Source organism: Suricata suricatta, chromosome 12, assembly GCF_006229205.1.
Source record: "Suricata suricatta isolate VVHF042 chromosome 12, meerkat_22Aug2017_6uvM2_HiC, whole genome shotgun sequence".
In the NCBI taxonomy this organism is placed as follows: domain Eukaryota; kingdom Metazoa; phylum Chordata; class Mammalia; order Carnivora; family Herpestidae; genus Suricata; species Suricata suricatta.
In genome coordinates this window covers 87,050,488-87,077,863 of record NC_043711.1, presented here as the reverse complement: position 1 = coordinate 87,077,863, position 27,376 = coordinate 87,050,488, and the positions used below count along the sequence as shown (strand labels likewise).

At 46.1% G+C, this 27,376-nt stretch overlaps 2 long non-coding RNA genes across 2 annotated transcripts in view; one reads left to right on the top strand and one right to left on the bottom strand.

Annotated features, from left to right (window-relative positions):
- The first annotated feature begins 4,605 nt into the window (after positions 1-4,605).
- Positions 4,606-15,487, top strand: LOC115275500. The gene is made up of 2 exons (XR_003901590.1): positions 4,606-4,951; positions 15,317-15,487. It is a non-coding gene; the product is annotated as an uncharacterized LOC115275500 (long non-coding RNA).
- A 9,382-nt stretch (positions 15,488-24,869) lies between these two features.
- LOC115275027 overlaps positions 24,870-27,376 on the bottom strand; it is a 21,233-nt gene continuing 18,726 nt past the window's right edge. Inside the window, exon 3 of the long non-coding RNA XR_003901371.1 lies at positions 24,870-25,137. This is a non-coding gene — a long non-coding RNA (uncharacterized LOC115275027). The remainder of the gene's footprint in view (positions 25,138-27,376) is intronic.

Below are 27,376 nucleotides of genomic sequence, written 5' to 3'. Positions count from 1 at the left end.
TGCAGGTGCAACCCAAGGCACATGTGATGTGGAGATACAGGGCGCATGCGCATGGCATAACCGGATATGTGCATGTGCAAGGATAACCGGAAGGAAAACCCTAACTACTTCAGCCATTTCCCACCCTGCTTTCTTAAGGAACATGCGCTTTGTTGCTCAGGGAAGCACCAGACCTAGATTTTGATGTGAATGCTTATCAAGAGGCAGAGGAGGGCCGAGAGGAAAGTTGGGCACGGTATCCACAATAGAAGAGGAAGAGTAGACTTCGGAGGGCGGATTAGGGCCATGGAAAGGTCTTGCAGGCCAGGCAGGTGGGGTCAGAGTGGGACTAGCCAAGAGGCCCGAGGCAAAGGTGTGCCCACGCTGACAGGTGGAAGCTTGGCTTTCCAAGACTTCCCGGTCAGGCAGAGAGGGCACTGACAAGGACTGCTCCTGCGGGCAAGGTTGAAAATAAGAGACAGGCCAGCAAGCAAGAGCTGAGGGAATCCAGGAACATTTTAGCACATGGAGTCGGGGGTGTATGTGGGATGCCAGGTGGATGGCTTCAAAAGTGATGTGTGGACAAAGCAAGCGTGTTGAGAATTCAGTGTTCGTGTTAGAGTGTATCCCTTAATGGTGTGTGTGTGTGTGTGTGTCTGTATAAAATAGCACAGAAACTAATGCACAGCCAGATCAAACGTGACCTGTGAGGAAACCATAGTTAGGCACCTTTGCAGGTAGACATGGTAGCAGTGAGCAGAAAATCTCTGCTTCCGGCAGGTCAGCTGGAAGGGACTGCCGCTTGCTAGGATGTGGTCTCCAGCCTCCTTAGTGAAATCCAGTGCCTCTGATCTTTGCTTCAAAGGGAAATACTTCCCTTTGCCTCCATGTTTACCTACTGAGCCACACTGCATTTCCTTGAAGTTTTTACCTTGGCTGTTAATTAAGAGTTAACATCCTAGAGGTGATGGGTGGCTTAGTCTGTTAAGCGTGTGACTCTTGATTTCAGCTCAAGTCATAATCTCATGATTGTGAGATCAAACCCCACATCAGGCTCAGCACTGAGCATGGGAGGCTGCTTGGGATTCTGTCTTTCTCTCCTTCTGCCCCTCTCCCTGGTCTCTCTCTCTCTCTCTCTCTCTCTCTCTCTCTCTCTCAATAAACATGAAAAAAGAGTCAACATTTTACCCTTGGACCCAGTGGACTTTATTGGCATTTAGTTGCACAGATGAGTATATCATCCTGAAAAACCAACTTGATTTGATTGTGGAAGTCAACTATCTAGCCACAAGTCCCGATCACCCACAAGAGGGTCACCCAGTGGGGGAAAGCCTGGCTGTGGCTAGATTTGAGGAAACAGAGGATCCTCAGATTAAGAGAGGATCTCATGCTCACTGCTTTTCCCATGGCAGTCTGAAAATGTCACTTCCTATGTCCCACCCTGGAGCTAAAAGACACAGACAGGAAATGGGAAGTGGTGTCCAGTCCTCAGCATTTCCTGAGCACCTCCTGTGTAGCAGCTCCAGCCATGGCTAGGTCATGGCTTACGTGTTCTCATTCAGTAGTCCAGACTTGAACCTTGGAAGTGGGATGCCACTCCAGATTAATACAACTATCTCTGAGCTCTATAAGGAAATAGACATGTCCTTACGTGGTCCTCCCATGGAGTCCTCTTAAATCTTCTGATGTTTTCTACCTTCTCCTCCTCCAACCTCAACTTCAACCACACCTGTTCCTCTTGGCCTTTGTCTCTCAATAGATGGTTAAAATAATGGTGCCAACAAATTAGGCTTCCTTCTACCCTTGCCCTATGCAGTGGGACTTATTACTCCTCCCATTTAGAGGAGGACCTCATTTCTCTACCTCCATGGACCTGGGCTCAACCTTGTGATTTGACTTGATCTTTAGAATGTGTCAGAAGTGATTTTGTGTGCATTCCAAGGCTTTGGCCTCAAGAAGTCTTGCAGCTTCTACTCTTACCCCCTTGGGACCGTTAGGCCACCATAATCTGCAGAAGCCCGTGAGGAAAGAAAATTCTGAGAGAGACCCAGCCTTTATAGCTTTCCCAGCTGACCCATATGCTGAGTGCAGCTGGAAGAGAAGAAATAATGACTTGTTGTAAGCCATTAGTTTGTGGAGTGGTTTGGTCTACAGTGGTAGATAATTGATACTTTCCCAAACTCAAAGTTACAATGGTAAGAACTTCCCATCTTATCTTCTTTCTTTCCCACATGTGGGCCCTACAGTAAAATGTATCCCAGAGGTTCACCCATCCTCCCTCCATTTCAAGGAGGAGATGTCTTTCTTAGCCAAGGTGACTGGTACTCGTGATTCTATCATCCACTCCCTGCTCTAGGACCAGTACCCTCAGCTGCCTTCTTCTTTGTGGATCTCCCTGTCTTCATGGATTTTCTACTCTTCAAATAGATCATCAGTTCTCCTCAAATCATCTCTTTTTTAATTTAAAAAAATTTTTAAATTTATTTTTGAGAGACAGAGAGAGACAGCGCGAGCTGAGGGTCAGAGAGAGAGGGTGACACGGAATCCGAAGCAGGCTCCAGACTCTGAGCTAGCTGTCAGCACAGAGCCTGATGCAGGGCTCAAACCCACAAACCGTGAAATCATGACCTGAGCTGAAGTTGGACGCTTAACCAACTGAGCCACCCAGGCGCCCGTCCTCAAATCATCTCTTGACTTCTCCAAACTACCAACTCATTGGCTCACTTGCTGTTTTCTCCTCACCTTGAGGGTCTTGAGTGTGGGCTCAGGCAGCCCTGGGTAAGAGCTTCAGTTCAGCCACATGTCTAGATGAACTTAAGTAAATTGTTGAGATTGTTCTAAACGCAGTGTTCTAACCCATAAAATGTAAATCAATATAGCACCTAGGTCATAGTTTTGTTTTGTTTTGTTTTTTCTTTATAATGGAGACATTTACTAAGAGGAAAGACCATGTGCCTGACTTCTGTGGTCACACCTGTTCCCACCATCACAGTCCTCCTCTTGCCACCTAATGACAGAAGTGACCTAGGTTTCCCCCAAGAGCTAAGATTGAAAAACAAAATAGAGTTGGACCCCAGTGTGCATTGAGTATCTACTAAAAGCCTTCGCCTTTGATATGGTGGGTGACACATTGTCTCAGCGAAAGAGAGATGCCTTATTGGCCCAAGTGAATTGTACGAACACCAACCGGAACTCTTTTGTCTGTGAGACCTGTCTCTAGCCAGTGTTCAGAAGCCTCACTGCATTCTCTCATCTTCACAAAAGAACTTAGCACAAGGCTTTACAGAATTGGGGAAAAGAAAGAATGGATGGTTTAGAGATGTAAATGAACCTTTGTTACTGAGTGAATAACTGGCATGGCATATGCTTGGTCCCCTGTGACACTTGTAAGTGTTTATAACATATAAATAAGTCAGGTGAATATCTCTACTTCACAGATGTGCTCTTTTTGCACCTGAATTATTCAGTCTTTTAGGGACATGATTCCTAATCTTGACCATATGTTGTCTGGGGGCTTTGGGACCCATGGCTCCCCTTAGAAAGAGAATGGGAATGAGGGCAGGTATGGGAATCCCAATGCCTGTGCCTTTTTTTCCACATTTTGCCCACCATTGGGACTCATGTGAGTAAGAATACCCTGGGAAGGTTGGGCGGGTGGAATGTTCTCTGTGCAGCTGTGTACCACGTGTAATTCAGGAGGGTGAGCCAGTTCAGACCACCCACAGCACAGAGGGGACCAAGAATAGGAACCTCAAGCACCTGGGCTGACTGAGGAAAGGCAGTTCTCAGGCTCTGTCCCTCACCCCCATTAGACAAACATGGACCCCCAGCTCCTTATATTAGGTGGATGGAATAAGAGAAAATTGAAGCCTAATAGGAAAGTAACTATGCACCAATTTTATTTCGGCTACAAAAGTGTTATTTAATTCCACCGTTTTTACTCTGAAGCCTGGTATCTGGAATAGCTCATGCAACAGTGACTACCTTAGGTATTTCTTTTAATTATTCCAGTGCTACCTTGCTGCCTGGCTCCACTGCGAGCACTCAGCAACGCCAAGCAAAGGCATCCTAACGATTTCGATTAAATCCTGGCCTCTTCCCAACTGCACACAAATTAAAAGCATTACTGGGCGGTCCTAGCATCAGCTCTTGGAAGTGCTGTTATATAAAGAAGGAGGAAGGTTGCCAAAGGCTTGTTGGCATTTCCTCAGCCACAGGAGAGGATTAACCCCTTGGGTTTCTGGGATGGAGAGATTTTTTTTCTCCCCCTCAATTTCAATCTTTTTTTTTTTCCTAACTTCTCCTTCAACCATACTTTAAATAGATTGGTGATGTGGAAAGCATCAATGAGTTTTGAAATAGCACATGTTCCCTCCCAAAGCTCTGGAGGTGGCCCCGAAGACTTCACACTGTTAAGAAGATGTCTCTGTTTTCCATAGGTTGACCAGTTTTACTTTGTGGGGATGAGTCTGGCTTGGGAGACCTCCCCAGGTAATTGTCTCATTTGTTTGGGGACTTCAATAAAAGACTCTGGGTCAGCTATGACTTTATAGTCAGTATCCGTTAGAGACCAGAGGACTCTAGAATTATTGCTCAAGGCTCCATTCTCTACCAGCTTATGGCCCCCACCCCCTACTCTTTTGTGCAACAAACTGACAAGAGGAAAGAGGCAAGGGGAAGGTCACCCAAGCACAGCTAAAGGGAGGTGATACCAAATCCTGCTTCCCAGACCCAGGAAGGAAACTGAGAATCACAGGTGCATGAGGCGACGCATCCAACTTGTGGCAAAACTGGCTGGAATCGAGTCCAGGTGTTTTGATTCTGCCTCCAATTCTTTTCTACTTCATCAGGCCAAGTCTGGCCAAGGGGGACACCCACTGGAGGTCACAGGGGGTTATGATGAGCCAGGAGGACAAAGGCACAAGCCAAGGTGGGCAGAGGCCAGGACCCAGGAGAACGGGAATTCCCACTGGTAAGCGTGCCTCTCCGGCCCCATGGTTTTTTTCAACTCTTTATTGAAGTGCTCTCATTTTAAGTGTGCAGCAGGATGAATTCTCCCCAAACTAAATACACCCATAAACCAGAACCCAATCAAAAACCAAACATTACCTCCTTCCAGAAGGCTTTCTTACATTCTCTCCCAGTCACTACCCTGCCCCAAAGTGACACCAACCTGAAGCCTAACAACATAGAATACTCTTACTGCTGCCATGCTTGGTATCAGTGGAACCCGCTAAGGTGCCTTCTTGTTTGTCTTCTTTTGCTTAACCTCATCTCCATTGTCCAGTCCGTCCTCATCTGTGTGTGTGGCTGTAGACAGTTCCCACTGCACTGTGGCAGCCCATTGTTTAAGTAGGACACACCATGTCAAAAATAAAATTTACCATTTCCTGTTGTTGGGCACTTGCCACCCCAAATAATTTTGATTGGCTTGATGCATATTTTGTACCTTCAGAGTTTTGCTTGTGATTATTAAGCATTTTTTTAAATGTTTTTTTTTTTGAGAGACAGAGCATGAGAGGGGAAGAGGCAGAGAGAGAGAGACACAGAACCTGAAGCAGGCTCCAGACTCTGAGCTGTCAGCACAGAGCCCAATGCCAAGCTTGAACCCATGAACCAGGAGATGGTGACCTGAACCGAAGTCAGATGCTCAACTGACTGAGCCACCCAGGTGCTCCATTAGGCATTTCTTAACACCTGTATCTCCTGCCCATGTTGTGAACTCAGTGCCATCCTGACAAAGATTTCCCCTTCATGTTCTGGGTCGTGATGGCTGTTTTGGTTTACAGGTGGTCTCTTACCTCCAAGGGGAGGAAGTGCACTTGGATATGTCCATGGTTTGGATATTTATCTCTTTTTTTTTTTTTTGAGAGACAGAGACAGAGACAGAGAAAGAGAGAGAGTGTGTATGTGTGTGTGTGTAAGTGCGTGAGTGAAGGAAGGGCTGAGAGAGAGGAAGAGAGAATCCCAAGCATGCTCCATGCTTTCAGAGTGGAGCCCCACTCAGGGTTCGATCCCACAAACCATGAGATCATGACCTGAGCTGAAACCAAGAGTCCGATGCTTTTCAGGCACCCCCTTTTTTTTTTTTTCCCAGCCATGACCGGAGAACAGCTTAGGGCTTTTCTTAAAGGATCATGGATTCCAGGGATGAGAAACAGGTTTCAGTTCTCTTGCACCAACTCTTATCAACAGAAAAGAGCTGTCTGGGGGTTATGATGAGGAGGCAGCCTGCTGAGTCAGCAGCTGTGACGGGTGTCAATGTCTGCTGCTGGTGAGGGAAACAGGTACCGTCTGATGTTTTCTCCAGCCTCCACTATACAGACAGGTCGCTGAAACCTGGTCCAGTCAAGGACAGAACCGGACCCATTCCTTCTGTATGTTGCTGCAAAAGCCTTGATATTGTTGGTTAACTACATGACAACATGAAGATATCTGAGAATCTGTTAGAAAAATACTTCTAGAGGCATAAATTACCCTCTCTTCTAAGAGACGTCTAGTTAGGAAACAGAAAAAGCAGACGAGAAGAGAGAGTGAGGCCGTGGGCTGGTACTCTAGCCCCCCAGTTCCTGCCCCATTGATCGGTGCCCACGTCCAGGCTGGCTGCTCTCACAGGGAAGCCAGGCTCTGTGGCCCAGGTCCAGAGACGAAATCACAGCCTGCCTCACTTAAGAAAACACTCTCCTGTCTCCATCAATCAGTGGGCTCCCACTCAGAGCCCTCTCGCCATCCCCTCCCCAGTAAGACCCAGATGTTTTATTTATGGGCTGGTCTCTTTAGGAGGGAGCCGAGTCAGATGTAACATCTTGCTTCCTATTATTCATGAGCCTTAGGTAGAAGGAGGCCACAGAGGCAGATGAGAAAAGCCTTCAATCAAATCTTGATGAAATAAACTAATTAGGGAGATTACACCTCCATAATGATGTTAATTGTGCAGACAGGAAATCACAGCCTTCCTGGCTGACTTGGGCTCTGCCTCCTCAAAGCCATCCTTCAGCATCTCCAGAAATCAATGGCAGTCCCTGCCTGTCCTGTGAAAATGCCTGAGCCCCTGCCAGGAGCCCAGGGTCCCCTCTTGTGAAGACCAAAAGCCCTGGCTCTTGGTTCTCTTGCTAGTCCTGCTGTGAGGACTAGGACCCTGGCCAAGACCCTTGGAAACACTGGCGCTGTGCTATTGTTGTCATTGTCACTAGTCACCTAGTAGCCAAATCAGATGACTTTGTAGCAGTCAGGTGCTTAGAAAGCACCCCCAAGTAGACTTGGGGTTTTGACTCCCTTCCCTTGCTCGCTGCCCACCCCACCCTTCTTCCCCAGGCTCACCGCAGCTAACAAGTGTCCATACAGATTCCCTAAGTGGAAATAAAAAAAAAAAAATCATTCATTCACACACTCATTCATTCATTCATTCACTGTTTCATTCAAAGAATATTTATTAGGTGGCTATTCCATGCCAGGCAATGTGCCTAGGAGTGAAGGAGGCAGACAGAGCCCCTGCCTTCGCAGACCTTACCCCTACTGAAGGGAAGAGGCAGTAAGCAAACAAGTACACAGCAAATGCATGGAGAAAAATACCGCGGGGACAGGCAGTTAGGGAGTATGGCTGGGCAGGGGAGCCTGGAGTGTCCTCACGAGTTTTCCCTGCAGAGGTGACATCTGAGCCCAGTTGGAAAGAGTGGAGTAGCAGGAGGGAACGCTGGGGAGGGAAGCGCCAGCTGCCAGGGGGCTCAGCACGCACAGATGCTCTGAGGCAGAGGGGAAGTGATGCGGGAAAAGACCACTGACCACCCGCACATGGAGCCAGGAGGTAAGGCAGAATGAGTGACGCATGTGATAATGTAGTAAACATCTTCTTCTCCTCGCGGGCTATCAGATCCATGCAGGCAAGATCTGTTGGGTCACTTATTTTTCCCCCTTCAATATTATAGCCTCTGCCCCAGCACATTGCCTGGCCTATGATAGGTGTTCAGTAAATACTTGTTGGTTAAAGGAATTTGTAACTAATGAGGGAAGTGAGCAAGGCTCCCCTTACCAAAGAGAGGGTTGATGTAGGTGTTGAATGGCCAAGATGCTGAAGCATAGGCCTGCCAGCCATTAAAGTTAGGAGGTAAATGTCCCAGGGCAGAACCCAGGCTCTAGGGGAGGAGAGGGGCAGATCTTATCAACTCCCCTGGCTTCATCAGCTGCCTCAGATGGTGACTCACCCTTCCCACTCCCCAGCTGGCTAAGGAGAGAACAAATCTTACCTGAGGCGATTCCTGACATAAACCCTACAAAATTAATCCAAGGAACAGAAATCTGCGTGTATCAGATTGGTGATAATACTGCCACAGATGAGGTTCATGTAGCAGCGAGGTGTTTATGTGTCTAAAATACACTTTAAAATGCAAATAAAGCAACTATGAAGTGCCACATTTAATTATTAAATTAGTAAAAATCCAAAATAAAGTGTTGATGCTCCATGCTGTCAGGAAAGTGATGAAACAGTCATTAATAACTAGCTGTCAGAGTATATATTGGCAACACTTTTTCAGCGGAAAAAAACTTGGCAATAGATTTCTAGAACAATAAAAAGAGTTTGTGCGGTGATCATTCTGGGAATGTACTCAAAGTAAAATTCCTAAATATAGAAAGCCTGTGTGTTTGAAGATACAGATTCCAGCATTATTTATAACAGTGAAAAAAACTCATAAGCAGCCTAAATATCCAAAAATAGGGCTATGGTTGATGTAATTTAATTTAGTTTTATATACAGTTACTGGAGCTGTGTGCAACAATTAACATTTTCTCACTAAAATGGAAACACAGACACATGTTTATAAAACTGGGAATTAAATTAATAGATATGCAGTAATGCACACGCTATATTTCCAGTATATGTTTGTATGTGGACAAAGACAAAAAGAGACTAATCAGAGATGAAAAGTGTATTGTTTGGCTAATGAGAATGCATTTATTCGAGAAATGCACATTAACCTAACTTTAGGTTTAGCACTGGAGTTATCGTTTCTACCTTGACCTGATATAAAATAGTGATACAGCCACGGGTGGCCTAAGGTAAAGGAGGAGAAACAGAGCCAAGCCTGGCTATCAATGAGATTTGCAGATGGGTTTGACTGTGCTTTTGTTTTATTTTGTTTTGTTTTTATTTTTAATTCATTTATTTTGAGAGAAAGAGCTCAAGCAGGGGAGGGGCAGAGAGACAGGGAGAGAGAGAATCCCAAGCAGGCTCCCCACTGCCAGGGCAGAGCCTGATATGGGGCTCCATCCCAGGTGATATCCTGACCTGAGCCCAAATCAAGAGTCTGACCCTTAACCAGCTGAGCCCTACCCCCCTCCCCGGGAGCCACTCAACTGCTTTTGAGTCAAAATCAATGAAGGTCTTGTGTGTGTGTGTGTGTGTGTGTGTGTGTGTGTGTGTGTGTGAGTGATACAAATGTCCATACTGCAATCCCCTGGGTAGTTGTGATTCACGAAGCCAGGGAATTCATATTTGTAAACAGGTCCCCGGGTGATTGATACCTGCCAGGGCTGATACCCATGAACATGAGCAGCAGAACCAGCAGTGGGGGCTCAACAGCCCCGGAAGACCTTGTACTAAAGATGTCCTCCAGTCGGAGACCACTGTCTGCCAGACACTGTTCCGGCTGCTCTGATTGGTACGTTCCTGTGGATCCTTCCAATCAGCTGAAGAAGTAGGAACCACGTCCACCACATGGCACAGAGGAGGAGACAGGTGTAAAGGAGCGCAGAACCCGGCAGACTCCAGACCCTCGCACAACTGTCGAGGGTAGGATGGGTGGTGTCCCCAAGAAACAAGCCCAGTGGTGATGGCTGTGATCAGGCACCCTTTCCGCATGTCCCGGCCCCCACCCCTGTTTGTGCAATTGTTAACCTGACTTTTTCACTGCGCTGCTTCATATCCTTCCCTTACCCGGGTCTCCATGTAGGCCCAGCGGGTTTTGAGAGAGCTAAGAGAGAATAACTCCCACAATGGACCACTTGGGAAAGAGCATGTAGGGTTTGCGGTGTGGAGAAGGGTCCTCAGCCGAGGTTCAGGGTTTGGAGCAGCCGGCCTGACATGCCTGCCTCCACCATTCGGCTCTCTGTGGCTGAAGATTGATTACATGCAAACAGCTTCGGTAGCAATCGGCACACATCTTAACAAAATCCAATGCAGCCCAAGTCAGGCTAATTGTTTCAGAGCTGAAGCCCTGTGCGCTTGGTGACCTAGAGGCCTCACGAAGTCCCCAGGGCAGATTTGAGCCTTGCGTGGGTTTTGTCACACAAATCCCAGTGATGAGGTTTGGGAGCGTGGGGGTTCGGAGCTGATGGCCAAGAAAGAATTCTTGAGGCATCTTTGGTACAAAAAAGGTAATTTTTATTAAAGCACAGGGATGGGACCCGAGGGCAGAAAGAACTGCTCCAGGATGGTGAAGAGAGACTGATTATATACTTGGGAGTTGGGGGAGGTAAAAGCATTGGGAAGTTTCCAATGAGACTTTCATATGCTAAAGAAGATTCCCAGGATGCTGGAGGCCCACCTACTGTCAAGCTAAGGCTGTTTTTCTCCCTAGCAAAGCGTTAACTTTAAAACCAGAAGGGAGAAATGTTTTACTGTGCCTGCCTCAAGTATTTGTTGGTGGGCTGCAGGTCATAAAGAAATTTAATTAAAACAATTTTTTTACGTCTTTATTTTATTTTTGAGTGAGAGAGAGGCAGAGAGTGAGCTGCGGAGGGTCAGAGAGAAAGGGACACACAGAATCTGAAGCAGGCTCCAGGCTCTGAGCTGTCAGCACAGAGCCCAACTTGGGGCTCAAACCCATGAACTGTGATATCAGGACCTGAGCGGAAGCTGGACAGTTAACGGACTGAGCCGCCCAAGCACCCCAGGAAATTTAATTTTATCTGCCATTTCCTTCTTCCTTTGTTTCCCCCATCACTAGTGATGAAGTTTGGGGGTGATGGTGGGTGGGGTTCAGCGCTGACAGCCAAGAAGGAATTCTTGAAGATGTTTTTGGTACAAAAAGGTGATTTTATTACAGCACAGGGACAGGTCCTGTGGACAGAAAGAGCTGCACTGAGGTTGTGAGGAGTAACTGATTATATACACTAAGGTTGGGAGGGGTTAGAGATAGAGTAAGTCTCTAAAGAATTTTGGAAGCAAGGTTTCCAGGACCTTGAGGGGCTGGCTGCTGTTAGAGAAACACCATTTATTACCATTTGGTAAGATCTCAGTCATGAGACCCTTCGGATGTAACTCAGGGCGCCATAAGCTTGGAGTATGATTACCAGCATATATCTTGGAGAAGCTGAGATAAAGGAAGTTTCCAAAGGAATTTTTATATGTTCAAGTAGACTTACAGGATCCTGGAGAGTCAGGATAATATTAAACCAAAATTCCCTTTGGCCCCCAGCAAAGTGTCATCATTGAGACAGCTGATCTCCTACAGGGAAGTCACTCTACCCATTTCAAGGACTTGTCAGTGGGCTGTAGGCAGTAAGGGAATTTAATTTTTCATTTGCCTCAGTTTCCCATGTCACCATAGACAAGCACTGAAACTCCTTTCCTTTGTTCTTGAGTAGCCAGGTGTATTTGAGGAATATCACGCATATGCCCCGGGTGGGGAGGTGGAGCTGTTAACCCCTACTTTGCCTTCCACGTGCCCAAGCTCCCTCATCAGCTAGGTGTTGCTTAGTAAGAGCTGGAGAGGGGATTTCAGTGTTTTCAATGCAGGCGGCAAACTGCTTTCATGCAGGAAGTTACTCTCTTCTTCGTTCCTCAGGTTCCTTCAGTAGAAAGAGAAGGCTGCCATGTCTGGACCTGGTATAGTAATGAGCATCAGACAGAAAGGAGGACAAAAAACTAAGCAGGACCCCTGCCCTCCACCGTCTCCCAGTAAGGTTGGAAAAGACAGGCATTAATTAAGGAATCGTGTTGGGGCACCTGGTGGCTCAGTGGGTTAAACGTCTGATCATGATCTCATGGTTCGTGGGTTTGAGTCCCGCATTGGGCTCTGTGCTGACAGCTCAGAGCCTGGAGTCTGCTTTGGATTCTCTGTCTCTCTCTCTTTCTGTTCCCTCCCCTCTCCGGCTCATGCTCTGTCTCTGTCTCTCAAAAGTAAATATTGTTTTTAAATTTAACTTAAAAAAAAAAGAATGATGTGAACATGTATAATATAGACAGATAAATGCCATAAGGTGCTATGAGCACTGAACAGGGTTCCTGACTAGTTGAGGGGCCAGGAAACTTCTCCAAAGGAAGGGTCATGGATTGGGGTGAAAAAAAGGAAGTGCATAATCTCCAGGAAATGCTGTTTACCTTCCGTGGGCTCCACCCACAATAAATGGTGAGGTTTGGGAATGGTGGGGGTTTGGAGCTTGAAGGCCAAGAAAGGATTCCTGAGATGTCTTTGGTGCAAAAAAAAGGTGATTTTATTAAAGCAAGGGGACAGGGCCCCCGACTGGTTCTATTACTATGGAGTTGGGAGAGGCAAAGTCCAAAGGGAGGCCTCTAGAAGGACTTTGCTATGCTAAAGAGGACTCCTAAGATGCCTGAGGCCCTGCTATGGTCAAGCTCAGGTTGTTTCTCCTCTCCTCGGGCTAGGAAAGTCGGGGTTTCTAGAGAAATGTTGCACTCTGTATTTACCTCAAGTATTTGTCAATGGGCTGCAGATTACAAGGAAACCTAATTTTACCTGCCACTTTCTTCTTGCCTTTGTTTCCCATATCACGATGGAGGGGTGGTGGTGAGGCTCCTGGAAACAGTCTATAGGTTTTTAGAGATTAGGCTATTGATTCGGTTGCCTTTTTCTTGTAATTTACTAAGGTATTTCTAAACTGATGAAGATTCACGTCCTGATGGACTGTGAATTCCATCAAATAACCATGTTTTCTTTCCTTTCCTTTGTTCTGGGGCAGCCAGGAGTGCCTGAGGAACATCACACACGTCCCACCTGGATGTGGGGGCTGGGAGGGGGGTGCTAGCTTGCCCTCTGCCCTCAGCTTGCCTTATGCTCCCTCACCAATAAATACTCACTAAATTATCAATGACTAGCTTCTATATGACTGGTTTTGAACTTCAGACACTTGGGGAGAAAGTTCTAGAAAGTTGGCTCTCAGTAACTAGGACTTAGGAGGATCTCCTGGTGTTTTTCAGCTTTCACACCATTTTCTGGGACAGAGGTACTGAAAGAGGGAAGTTGCATGGAAAACCAAAGTGGCCAGTGGTCTGCCATGGTGGGGGGACCTCTTCTCCACTGAGGAGCCCCAGAACTGAGCCATTAGGTTGGCTGTCAGAGGTGGGTCTAGGAGATAGTGAATTCCTCCGTGTACCCAAAGCTGTACACACTGTGACACCCGCCAGACCAGCTTTGACCCCAGCCCAGTCAGCAGGAAAGCCAGAATGAGGGCTTCCTGCTCAGAGTGTCAGAGCCACTGAGTCCCCTGAGCGGTGTGTACCTGAGGGGCTGAGGTCGGGGCATTGTAAAGAACCAGCAAACACGCAATTTCCAACATGAACCAGGCCACAGAAAGCGGGGAGAGGTCAGCTCCTGCTCCTTCTGTGCCCAAACAGAGGAAACTCTAACCCTGGTCTCAAAGGCCTCCAGTGTGCCTTGCAAACAGAGCCCCAGGGGCTGCTCCAAACAAAACTTGGTCACACTGTTTGAAGCAAGGTTCGCCCACACAGCTGGCAGCCATCACAGACTCTGGGAACAATGGACAGAATAAAGCCCCAGGGAGAAGGCCACTGAGAAATCTAATCCTCTTTGCACCTGCAAATGGTGGGCCCCTCCCCTCCAGCCCGCCAGCCCCCAGCAAGACCCTGGCTTTCCTCCAGACCCAGATCCCAGTAAGGTCATGGGAAGACTCCAGTCCAGGACTCCAAATGACACCATAGCTTGGTGCTGGCCCTTGGAAGATGGGGTGGCCCCTGCCAGAGAGCCACTTCTAGGTTAGAGCCCAGGAATTTGCACTGTTGACCAGATGACTTCAGTGGTCTGTGGGTCACTGATCTGAGAACTACCTTTGAAGAGGCTGGGTACATTTTTATTAACCTTGTGTAGACTCCTTGGAGATCCTGCTGAAGCTATGGCAGTATTCTAGAAAAAGCCACATGTGCGTTTTTTTACCAGATTTTGAACAATTTCAGGGATGGATGGACTGTGCTGAAATATGGTCCTTGCAGGGCACCTGGGTGGCTCAGTTGGCTGGGCATCCGGCTTCAGCTCAGGTTATGATCTTGCGGTTCGTGGGTTCAAGCCCCGTGTCAGGCTCTGTGCTGACAGCTAGCTCAGAGCCTGGAGTCTGCTTTGGATTCTGTGTCTCCCTCTCTCTCCAATCCTCCTCTGCTCATGCTGCCTCTCTCTGTCTCTCAAAACTAAATAAAAAAACATTTAAAAGAAAGAAAGAAAGAAACACGGTCCTTGTACCTCAGTGAGAGAGGGGGTGTTCTGAGGTGGAAGATTGCGGAATCGGAAGAAAGCAAATAATGCCCAAGTCACCAAGTGACATCCTCATGAAACAGAACCCCATTGCCCTGGGTCCTGCTCTTCTAAACCCTGTCCTGCTGGGTACTTGACTTCGCACAAAAGAAGCCTCAACCAGCAAGAAAGGAGGACCTTTAACAAAAGGCAGGGACCTGGTTCCCAGCGCTGAGGGTTAAACCTTTCTCAGGATGCATGACAGTGTGTGTCTACTAAGGGGAGGTTCCTGGGGGGGACAGTGGGAACCTGTGCCATTTCATGGGCTTAAGAACAGGAAAGAGGAAGCATTTACCAGTTTTTAAGAGTAAGGGCATCCAACAAGTCAGTGCTGTATCTGGGTTCTGCCCTTTCTTAGCCTTGTGATCCTAGAGATGTTGCTAGATTTCCCGAAGCCCCAGCTCCCTTTCATTGGTGAAACTCAAACAATATTACCAAACTCACAGGGTTTTGTAAACATAAACCAAGATAATGAGGTTGAAGCACTTAGCACAGTGCCTGGTGTATGTATGATATGGGCTCAATAAACTGTGCTCTTCAACATTCCCATTCCTGCCCTTGAAGTTCAGACCACCCTGACCTCTTCCAGTCAGAAAAGTGGAGCCTTGCTCATTCTGGAGTCCTACAAGGCACCTAGTACTTACTAGAACAGGTTTCAGGTTTTAATAGATGTTGGAAGGGAGGGACAGAGAGAATAAGAAAAAGAAAGTCAATGAATGAATGAATGAAATTAATGAAAAGCATTCAGGTTGCTGATCTAGGATCTTCATTTCAGGCACCCTAGCGTAAATCCTCAGCATCACCATCCCAGGTCAGAATTCGATTTTCTAAAGCAGATTCAAGTTTATTTATTTCAGGTCTTTCCTTTGCCAAAGAAGCACACAGAGTTCACTGAGCTGGCTGGTTCAGAAACCTCCTGCATTTCAGGGTAAAGCTGCCTTTAGCCACCACGGAGCCTGCCTGTCGTCTCAGTTTCCTGCCATCAACAATTAAGTGGGCATTGTTAATTAAATTATCATTGCACTTAATTGAGAGTCAGATAATAGTGATTTTAATGAACTTGAACTGCTTTTGGGTAAGACTGCATAGTCATTGGAGGAGCAACCTTCCCTTTATATTGCTAATCGAATTCAATTGTATTTGTTGAAGTGGGTAATAACAATCACACCAGTACCCTGGACCTTTGTTTTTAAAGATGTGGAATGGATTTAGCCTGGGAGTGGAGGTTAGCTATCCAGAACTTATTTGGCTGGGATGGGTGGGGTGTGTCCAGAAGCACGGATAAGAAGATACATGCAGTATATTACACAGTATAAGAATTTAAGAAACATACTTGGAATTCTCCAACAATTTACAGTATCTCTCCAGCCACATCCAAAACAAGTCCTCTCATAAATGACAGTGTAAAAGACGTCAAGGCCTGGGTTCATGGATTCAGCTAATGTCAGTTCCATACTCCAAAAGATCAAACAGACGTTTCAATCAGGAATGTAAGTGGAGAAGACCAAGTGAAGTTGAGAGTAGAAGAATATTTTAAAGCAGAGGTCAAAAATCATTCTGTAAAGAGCCAGAGATTAAATATTTTAGGCTTTGTGGGCCATATGATTTACTCAATGGTGCTCTTATAATGTAGCTTTAAATAAATGGATGTAGTTATGTTCCTATAAACTCTTTTACAAAAACAGGCAGTGGGCTGGATTTGGTGGCCAGAGGTCATAGTTTAAAAGAAGGTAATTTCCCCATAGAATTTGCGGTAGAAATAGGCAAGATTATTTTATGCGTGCACATGAAATAGCAGCTAGTGTTTAATTAATGAACAGATAAAAATGATTTGCTATTGTCCATTATTTTAAACACATAAATAAATTATCCTCCTGGTCTATTCCTTTGTATTTAAAATTTCAAAAACAAAAACCCATTACAGAAAAGTTAGAAAGTAGAGATGAGAAAAGAGATTTCTTCAGAGCAAATGCAAATAAAATTAGCATTTTGACGGATTTCAGTGGATACTTAACATAATTATCAGCATGGTACACAGTTCTTTAAACTTGTTCCTTTCAGTTAACTTTACGTTGCAATCATTTCGATGTTGCTACCCAATGTTCAGAGTCACCCTTTTAAGTAGTTGTATAATACTCTTTTTTTTTTAAAATGAATACATTATAATGGTTTACTAAGCCATTCCTCTATTGTTGGACCATTTGATTGATTTCAGTTCTTTTGCCCTGATGACATCAGTGCCGTAACAACCTTGTCTGCATTTTGGGGTTGTTTTCAGGAGAGATTCCCGAAAGTGGAATTATTGAATCAAAGAACCCAAACATTTTATAGAGATTGATAAAGATACAAAATGTATATGCTAATATAATCTGCAAAGAGCAGTCATCGGAGAGTGCTGTCCCAAACTGAGTGTCCACAGTCACAAAAATTGTTCCCTTCAGTAGTTTTGTACATACCTGCCCAGAGGTGCTGGCCTCCTCCAAAGCAGAGAAGTCAGTATATTTCCGGGAGGAATGGAACATTCAGACTCTACTTGGAGTCCGCCTTAAGTCAAATCTAGTCGACACATATTTGGTGAGTGCTGACTGCGTAGGACCAGGGCCCCTCGGCATGCAGCCTCCGACAGAGACCGAGGACGCCTGGCCAGTGGGGTGCCCACGCCAAGTGGAGGTAGGAGCCAACTTCCTAACCCAAGACTGGAGCCAGGAAGGGTTCGGTGGGGACCGGAAAGAGCGAGAAAGAACCCTGGGATCTATCTTCCCAGCTTCATTTTAGATCCTAGTGAATGCTAAAATATAGACACATGTTCTGAATCAAAATTTAAACGCAGGGGTGCTGTAAAAAAGTGCCACAAACCAGGGGCTTCAAATGACAGAAACTTATCCTCTCCCAGTTGAGGAGGCAGAAAGCCTGAAATCAAGGTCTTGGCAGAAAAGAGTCCAGAGAGAGAGAAAAGTCCTTCCTTACCTCTCCTGGCTTCTGGTCTTGCCAGCAATCTTTGGCATACCTTCTCCAGTTGCTTCATCTCTCCAATGTCTGTCTTCATCTTCATACAGTCTTCTCCCCTCTGTGATGGGGTCTCTATACTGTTACAGTTTCCTATGGCTTCCTTATAAGGATACCAGTCACTGGATTTAGGACAGCCTTCCAAATTAGTATGACCACATCCTATCTTAATTACAGCTACACAGACCCTATTTCCAAAGAAGATCATATTCATGGGTGCTGGAGGTTAGGACTTGGCCATCTCTTTTTGTGGGACTCAATTAAACCTACAACATGGGGCATTGGGAGGAATGGGTATAACCAAGGCTTTGCTGGGAAATCGGGAGGTCTGGTTATTATCCCAGTGCCAGCTTTAACCAAATCTCAAGTTCATCCCTCAAGGAGGGTCAGTCGATGTGTTGGGAGGGGGGCTTAGTTAAGCAGTCACATCTTCTTGGGTGCTCTCCCTGACTTCCCCTCCACTTGTGTGTTTTCAGTAATGCAAAGCGAAGCTCTGAATTGTCACAATTACTTACACATCCATGTCTCCAATGGACTATGAAGTCCCTGGGGAAGGAGGGCAGGTGATTGTTTTGCCAAGACCAGGGAGCAGGCACGTAGTAGGCACACGACAAGCTTCTATGAGGTGCCCAGATGGGTGGCCAACTCCATCCGTCCATTTTGAAACATCAGTTTGAATTTGTTCTTCTTTACCCAACTTTGCATTCCTCCAGTCCTAGACCAACGACAAACCAGAGCATTAAGTTCATTAATATTCATTATCCCAGCACCCCCATCACCATCCCTTTGTTTTCTGCAATAGCTTCTTAGCCTGCAGTCAAATGAGCTCGAGGAAAATGATGTGACTTGGCTTTGGAAATATATTCCTCTGGCTGCCAGAATGGATTTAGCAGACTCCGAGATCAGTTTGTCACTCCTTCCTCGACTGCCCCTGTGCACACAGAATGCTACGACAGTCCCTGAGTTATGACGGGTCATTTCAAGGCTGTGATGGATTTGATTGTTTTATGCACGGACTTAAGACCTCATTTCCTGCCACATTCACAAGTACTTTCTGGGCCACTGGTGGGGAACTTCCCGTGTTGGTTTTGAGCTGCCCCCACCTCCACCCTGCTCCACTGGGGACAGGACTGCAGAGTTCTGAGCTTCCCAGTGGAGCAAAAACCTCCAAAACATCAAATGATTTAAGAGTTGCCTTAAAGGTCTTTGCTGTATCTCCCTGCCAACCCTCCTGTGTGTATGCGTACGGATATGGATACTTTTTGTAATCTTATTTTTGGTTGTGTCTCACTGAAATACCCTGAAAAAGATGTGAAAGCAAGGAGTAAACAACTCTATTTGGTAAATAACAAGCTGACATCTACAGAGCCCCACGGATCGGTGTGCAAAGGGAAAACAACATTCTCTTCTGGAATGCCTCTCCTTGGAACAAGTCAAGTTCTCTTCGGTTGCCCCAGTGTTTGGGGCATCACTCAATTGTTTATCTGACAGCATAAGCATCTATCTGGATTCACCATTGTTTAGACAAACTCTGTCGTGCTTTCCCCATAGTCAGTTTGGTGAACGCAACACTTTCACCCATTCAGAGTTAGTCACATTTATTCTCACCTCCAAGGATGCTTCTCTTCCCATTTGGAGTGACATTTCCAAGGAGGCCAGGGTCCCACTTGGCCTGCTTTACTGCTGATTTAGCCAGACAGAGCTCCAGGACCCAGTTCCTAGTGAGCCTTCTACACCTACTTTGGGAAGAAATGATTAGTGTCCCCAGCAGGAGAGACTAGTCACAGAAAGGGGAAGGGATAACATTTTATCTGGGATCCAAGTTAAGGAGGCAAGGAAGAGCTTACTGAAGTCATTCTCACAGTGGGGTCCCTTAGGAAGGCAGCCCTGGCTTCTCCTGTGAATTCTTTAGAAATGCAGATTCTTTATCCTTCCTGAACCTAGTGAATCAGAACCCCTGGGGACTGGGCGTGGCAATCTGCCTGTGAACAAACCTTCTGGTGATTTTCACATGCACTTACGCACTTACATTTAAGAACTGTGCTAGCTGAAGGTATACAAGAAGATGCAAGGCCGTGAAGAGGGGGGCTCTTACAGGTGATCAAGCAGATTGGAGACAAGAGGATGCAAAATGTGTTATGGGGACAGAGGACATGTTAGAACACTCAGGTGGAAGACGTAAATGTACCTTTGAGCGAAATGTGGCGCTGTCCCATCCCACCTAGCAGCCAGGGAAAAACAGCTGTCAAGTGTCATAAACATGATGACTCTGTCCAGAGCATGTAAAATATGCTGTAAAACAGGAGGTGAGGGTCTGCTCGGTTTGGGGGATAGTAAAAATTATTTCTGCTCATCAACACTAAAACTTAGCAGTGACAAACCCCAAGTACACTGTGTCATCTTCCCTCCCCCTCCATCACACCCTCCCAAACCTGCAGTGGGTGATGGGAAAGAAGTAAAATAACTTCAAAGTTCAGGAATCTGGGGACATTGGAATTACACCCTCATAAAGAGGATCATTTTCCATATCTGCAATATTTCCTCAGGGGGACTTAGAGACCCAGGGAAGGAGCCAAAAGAGAAAATGGGGGCTGGTCCTGAGCTGGAGATTAAGAAGGCTGGTGGGTGAGGAGCCTGAAGACAAGGGGAGGGAGATGGTAGAAAAGAGGGCATTTAAACCAGGGGAGGAATGAATGCCCTGAGACCTAAGAGGAAGAGTCTGGTATTGTGTTCTAGCCAAGGTTTGGAGTGGGAGTTACCTAAAGCAGGAAAGTCAGAGGTCAGAGATGGACACAATTTTTCATGTGTTCTTCGGTGACTTCCTTCCATTTATATTCAAGAACCATTGACTGTGTCTCCGTGGTGACAGGCCCTGTGTTGGGTATTTGGGGGACACGCATGGCCCCTCACTGATGACATGGCTGGTCTTTCTCTCCTACCAAGACAGATGTGGCCTTGAGTAAACTACATCTCATACCCAGATGAGAATTCACAACGCCTTCTGAAGTCTTACTGTCACGAAGCAGCACCGATTTCCAGAAAAGATGTTGAGAATGTCAACTGTCCCCACTCCTGAGGTCTTCCCCTAGCTGGCCTGGGCGGCTGGCCGCACATTCTCTGGGGAGCGGTGCAGAGTGGTGAGGAACTGGGTGTGAATCCCAGTCCTGCCTCTTATTTGCTATGCAGCCTCAGACACCGTGGCTCTCTGCTTGACCCTCCTCATGGGCAAAACGGGGGTGGTGATGGGGACAAAGCCTGCTAACCGCGCGACTCCGTAAGCACTTCCGGGTGCCCTGGAAGGAGCAGTGTGAGCCCTTCCGCACTCAGGAGAAAGGCCGAGGAGTGAAGAGTTAGGAAATTTCTAGAAACAAACCCTAACCAACTCCGGCCGTCACCCTTGGAAGAAGGTCTAGAGAGAGCTACCTCTTAAATTTTCAGAGCAAGTGGACAGTGGTGACAAACACAGAGGTCGAGGGGTTCCTCAGTCTTTCCCCTCCAACCCCTCATTCCAACCTCCCTTCGCATCGGCCACCTGCAGCCTTGGATAATCTTGGCTTATTTATCACTTGTACTAGCTGCAAGGCCTTGAAGAAGTTCTAAACCTATTTTTTCCATCGACTCCTGTATAAAACGGGGCTTGCATAAGAGCATGCAACTCAGAGATCTGACACGATGAAGATTCTGTGAGCAGTACGTCCCCTGACACAATAAGCACCAAGCACTGAGCACCACTAAGCCCCTGGCTTTGCTCCAGTGGATGGCTGTGCACAGTGCGCTCCCTGCTTCACGGCGGACCCACTTGGGAGTCCACGTTCTGCAGAAGCTCTCTCTCTATTGTCCCAATCCCGGGCCTCCTGTGGCATTCCCCCTGAGTCCCCCCAATCCCGTCTCTGTTGTGAATGCAGATGGCTGTCCTGGGCATGAGAAGAGCAGGCTTCACAGAAGAGGTGGGACTGGGAGCTGAACTGGTCCACGGGATGTGGAACACCTGGAAAAGACGTCACTTGCGGAAGCAGCAGACAGAAGCCAACACACTAGAATGCTGGAGCGTCGGGCCACACAGGAAGGTACACCGCGGGCAGTGAGGGGCCAATAAATGGCGGATTTATTCAGGAGAGAGTTAGATCTGAATTAACAATGTGTTCACCCTTGAGTATTGTCAGCAAATTCAGAAGCTATGTTGAATTTGTTTAGGTATGTATTTTTCACTGTTTTCACCCGAAATCTTCCAGACTTTCTGAGCCGCTGAGGTGCCCACAGCCGGGCCAGCCTGGGTCACCTTGCTCCCGGAGGAGGTAAGTCCTGGGGGTAACGCCAGCGCACCCCACCATGGACATCGGGGCTGGGACCAGCCTCTTCCCCGAGGCTTGATTCCAGCCCCCTAGTGAGTGCGTTTTCATGGAGGAACCGGTAGCCTGCCAACTTCATTGTCATTTATCCCCGGACAATTTGTTAACTTCAAGAATCCTTGAATGCCAACCTGGATGTCTTTATAATTGCTGTCTCTGTCAGAGCCTGTGTGAAAAATGTCACTGGGAGAATGAAGTCAGAAAGCAAAGTTGCTGCTTGTTCTTCACGAAGGTGACAACGACCGAAAGCATTACTTGCTTTCAGGACAGTTTTGAGAACATTTCCAGCTCCTGAAAGAAAAGACGTTCATAAAATTGGAAAAGCTCGCTGGCTGACATTGACAGTGAATTCATAATGCGCATGTTAATCTACCGGAGAGAGCAGGCTCACCCACCCCAGGAAGGCTCCAGAACCAGTTAGAGAAGGCTTTAATCAAAGGCACGCAAGTTTGAAGACTTTTGTTACAAACCATAAAAACGAGTTTTCCCCCCCTTACTGTAAAATGAGATTTTTTCCCTCCTCTATCTCTTGAATATGCAGATATAAGGAAAGTAAATAACACATTATTAGATCACTTGCAGTATAGCAAATGCCTCTACCTAGTTATGTGTTTTGGGGTGCGTCCCTTTCTTTTGGGGGCTTCATTTTCCTTGTCTAGAGAAGTAAAATTGATCTAAGCTATTCTCTCTATGAGTTCTAAGTTCTCTGCTGAGATTTCCTGCATTTATAGTTATCTTCTCTAACGAATATCATATTAGTGCAAACCCTCCAAGCTGCCCAAATAGGTTCAGAGGTGTGGCTCCCGCCATCTGCCAGCACAGAGAGCCAGATCCCACCTGCGGGCAGACTACTGGCCGCCCCCCCCAAAAAAACTTGGCACACAGCCGCCTCCATTTACCTATTGTCTGTGGCTGCTTCCCAGCTACCGAGAAAGAGCTGTGTAGTCACTACAGAGAGCAAGCAGCCCACAAAACTGAGAGTATGTGTCTGGTCTTTTCTAGAAAACATCCTCTTAAACTCTTTTGACCACTTTAAATATTACTCAACCCTTCCTTTACTAGAACATGGCTTCTCTGATCAGAGACTGAGACCTGGCAGGTGCAAGAATTGCTATGAATCCCAGTTCCAGGTATATATCTACTGAAGTCAGGACCCCCAAAATCTATCTACACCCTCATGTTCATTGCAGCATTATTCACAATAGTCGAGATATGGCAACAGCCAAAATGGCCTTCGATGGATAAATAATGAAACCATGGCACATACATGCACTAGAATATTATTTAGCCTTTTTAAAAAGGAAAGAAAACCTTCCATTTGCAACAATGGAAGGGCCTGGGGGATAGCCGTGCTAAGTGAAAGAAACCAGATACAGAAAGACAGAATTGTATAATCTCGCTTCTACATAGTATCTAAAACAGTCAAACTCATAGACATGAATAGCGAAATGATGGTTCTGGGGGCTGGGGACTGAGGGAGGGGAGAAATGGGAAACAATAGTCAAAGGGCACAAGTTTCCAAGTAAAGAAGATGAGTACGTTTTAGAGATTTACTACACAGCATAGTGCCTGTAGTAAGTAAGCAGTATTGTGCCATAGACTTCAAATTTGCGAAGAGCAAAGATCTTATGTAAAGCATGCTTACCAGAAAAATAATAAGAGGAAGAAACTCTCAGAGGGGATGGATATGTTCAAGGTCTTGATGGTGGGGGTGGTTTCAAGGTTGCATGCTTGTCCCCAAACTCACTGAGTTTTATACATTAAATATGTACAGATTTGTACACGCCAATTATACACCTCAATAAAGTGGGTATTAAAAATTGATAAGGAAATTCTGCTGCATATTATCCTTTATCCAATTCATTGTTCTCCTTTATCGCACCTTGAGAAGACAATTCCTGTCCTAAGGAAGTTCTTACACATTTCAGAGACCTGTGCACCTGTGAAGGCTGCCCTTTGGACTCAGCCCTGCCCCCTAGAGGTTAATTCCCCCTCAACAAGGCAGCTCTCTGGATAATGAGCTGTTTAAGAATCTCTAGAAGAAGCAGCCCCAAATCGTCCCAATTTCCTCATGTGTATGTTTTAGCCCTTCTCCTCTACAGTAACCCACCTCTGGGCATTCACAGTCTCTCTCTGCCATTTGTGCTGTGAAATCTAACCCTGAACACAAGGACCCAACAGTCCTGGGACTTCTGGACATTCCATGCTGCGGCCATTTCCTACCATGGACATCAACTCAACTCTGAGCATTTTGCCCTTGTGCCTCCGATGTCCGGGTGGGTACCTTCTCCCGGCCTGTGAGAGCATAGTTGGGTTTTAGGTCAATGTATGAACCTCTGCATTTAAAATGTAAGGTGGGGTGCCTGAGTGGCTCAGTCGGTTGAACATTCGACTTCAGCTCAGGTCATGATGTTGCTGTTCGTGAGTTTGAACCCTGCTTCAGATTCTGTGTCTCTCTCTTTCTCTGCCCTTCCCCAGCTCATGCTCTGTCTCTGTCTCTGTCTGTCTCTGTCTCTTTCTCTCAGAAAAAAAAAAAAAACTGTGTCCATTTATTTCAATCTATTCAGTTAGATTTGGATCTGGACATTGCACCCACTCTTCCAAAAATCCGCCTTAGAATTATGTTGATATTTGTGCTTAGTAAATTCTCAATACTCAACGCCTTCCACAACTATTTATGCAGAACTCTTGAAAGTTATCTAAACCAACTAGGTTCCCTCTTACTGCCACATCCTTGTGCCTCCTGCATCCTATCACAAATGCCCTGCCCTTTCTACCAGGCGAATTTCCCTGACCCGTCTGTCAGGGAAGCCCTGTCCTCCGGGAAGCCCTCCCCAAGTCCTGGAGGTCAGCCTGGGGGCTCCTCTTCTGTGTTGCCCAAGCCCCGAGTTTACCCCTTGGTAGTGTTGATTGTGCTGCGTGAGCTCATGAACCACGAGCCTGCCTTTTTCACCGCTGGAATGCCAGCATCTAACACAGCATTTGCACATCAGAGGCACTAAGTACTAAGTCCATCGTTTTGTAAGTTAATGAACACATAAATGGAGACGTGATCTGGCATTAGTCTGAAAATGCCTTAAAGGTCGTTCTGAGGAATCCAGCAACGGGCAGTGTGGACAGTTTTTAACTGGGTTTACAGCCATCTTATGCCATGATCAGTTGAGTTTTAGGAAGAGGATTAAAGCCGTCACAAGTGGAGGCTGCATACAATGAAGAGGCAGAGATGAGAGGTTTTCAAGCCAGGAGGGAGACCGTCGAGGCCAAACAGGAGCCAAACAGGAGCCACGGAGCTGGAGAAGGGCGAGCAGAATCAGAGCCAGAACCTGGGTGTAGGTTGAGAAATCAAACCCAGATTACTCCTGAATGCTTGGTTTCCATTCGGAGTTAAGTTGCATATTGAATAAGTTCCCGACAGCACTTTGCTGCCTTTATCCATCCTGTACACAAGCAGCTTAGTCCCAAACCCAGCCGAGAATTCAGAATCACCTCGGCTGCTTTTAAAATAATACAGCTTCCAAGGCCTCACCTGACACCCACTGAATCAGAATTGGTTAGTTTGTTTATGTGTTTTAATTCCTGTTAGTTAACAGGCAGTGTTCTATTAGTTGCAGGTGCCATAGAGTGAGTCAACATTTCCGTACAACACCCAGTGCTCGACATGACGAGTGTTCATCCTAATCCCCCTCACCTGTGTCGCCCAACCCCCCCCCCTCCCTCCGGTCACCATCAGTGTGTTCTCTCTAGATAAGAGTCTGTTTCTTGATTTCCCACCCCCCACTATTTTTTCCTTTTTTTTTGTTTATTTTGTTTCTTAAATTCCACATATGATAAAATTATGATATTTGTCTTCCTCATTTTGCTTAGCATAATACTCTCCAGTTCCATCCATGTCCTTAACAAATGGCAAGATTTATCCTTTTTTATGGCTGAATAGTATTCCAATGTGTATCTCTACCCCATCTTCTCTGTCCATTCATCAGTCAATGGTCACTTTGTACTGCTTACATATCTTGGCAGGATCGTTTTTAAAGCTCCCGGGTGATTTAGATTTCCTGCCTGGTTGGAGAACGCCTGTCTTAAATGTCCAGTGTGACTAAAATGTCTTTCCCTGTGTCCTACTAAGCTTGGGCAATCGTCTTCCCCCCTCTGCCCAGTCAGACTGGAAGTGACCTCTCCCTTCTATTAACCCATCTCTTCCTTATCTTGATTGCTTTACAAGATTTATCAACTTCCTTAAATTTATTCTCTTTGCACACATTATTTCCCCTCACCGCTGGCATTTATTAACAGAGTAATCCTGGATATGTTACTTAAACTATGTGAACTCAGTGTTCTTACCTGCAAAATGGGAATAAGGTTGGTTTCTCTTTACAATCAATGTATGAATGAATGGATGAAAAATAAATAAATGAATGAAAACATTGGTCTCTCGTAACAAACAACAGATTGTCTCTAAAGGACCACCTCTGATGATCTCTAGGCTCAGGGCCTCCGAAGTTGGCTGCACATCGTAATTGTCAAGGAACCCTTAAAAAATTCAGATGCTCAAGTTCTACCCCAGATCCATGAATCAAAATCTATTGGTGAATAGGGGCCTAAAACTTTGAATTTTAAAATGTCCTCTCATGGATTCTGATACTCACCCCATCTGGGGAAACCATAGCTCTTGAGAGTCAGTAAGAGACCATATTGCTCTGCTTAATGTAACGAGGTACATTTTCTTGTTCTACAGTAGTTATTGAAAGTTTAATTCCGATTGATTGTTCAAAACATATCCATTAAGGTTCAACATCTGTTTAATAGGTATATCCTATTACACTCTTGTACTTAGGGCCACAGTCAAGACCTGACATAAATGGAGACACTGTTTAAACAAACTAATTACATAGGGGGCACTCAGAGGCTGATCTGTGCAGGGGCCTTTGAACACGACATATGTCTTTAATCAAAACCAGGCATCAGGCGAAAACAAGATACCCCGGGCTGGAGTCCTGCAACACGGTGATTCTACCGCAGATATTCCAAAGGCCAGCCCATTCTGGGGCTCTGTGAACAATATGACCTGCCAGAGGCCCGCTCCGGCGGGTCCAGGGCTCCCTGAAGGGGCAGCGGCGGACAAGAAGCAAAGAAGAGACTCACGCAGCGCAGTTTCTTAATTGGCCCAGCCCGACATTCTTATTCCATCTCCTGTATCTCCTGTATCCTGTATCTTCTTATATCTCCATCTAACTCCTCCCTAGGCAGGTCTTGGGCCTTTATTTAAAGACTTATGACATCAAAAGGTGGAACTTTTACAAATAATTCTCAGTGATAAAGATGCTTTGAAAAGGGTGCAGAAACAGGTTTTACAGAGGTATTTCTTTAAAACTATTCTAATTACAATGAGGTAACTTACACATCATAGGATAACAGGATATTCTCAGTGAAAAGCAGATAACATACACATTTGTTTGAACCGGTAGTAAATCTTACAACTAAGAAGAGAGCAAGATGTTTTCAGTGAGAAGCAGATAGCAAACACATTTTATAACAATGATGCTAAAATTCAGTCATAGACAGGGC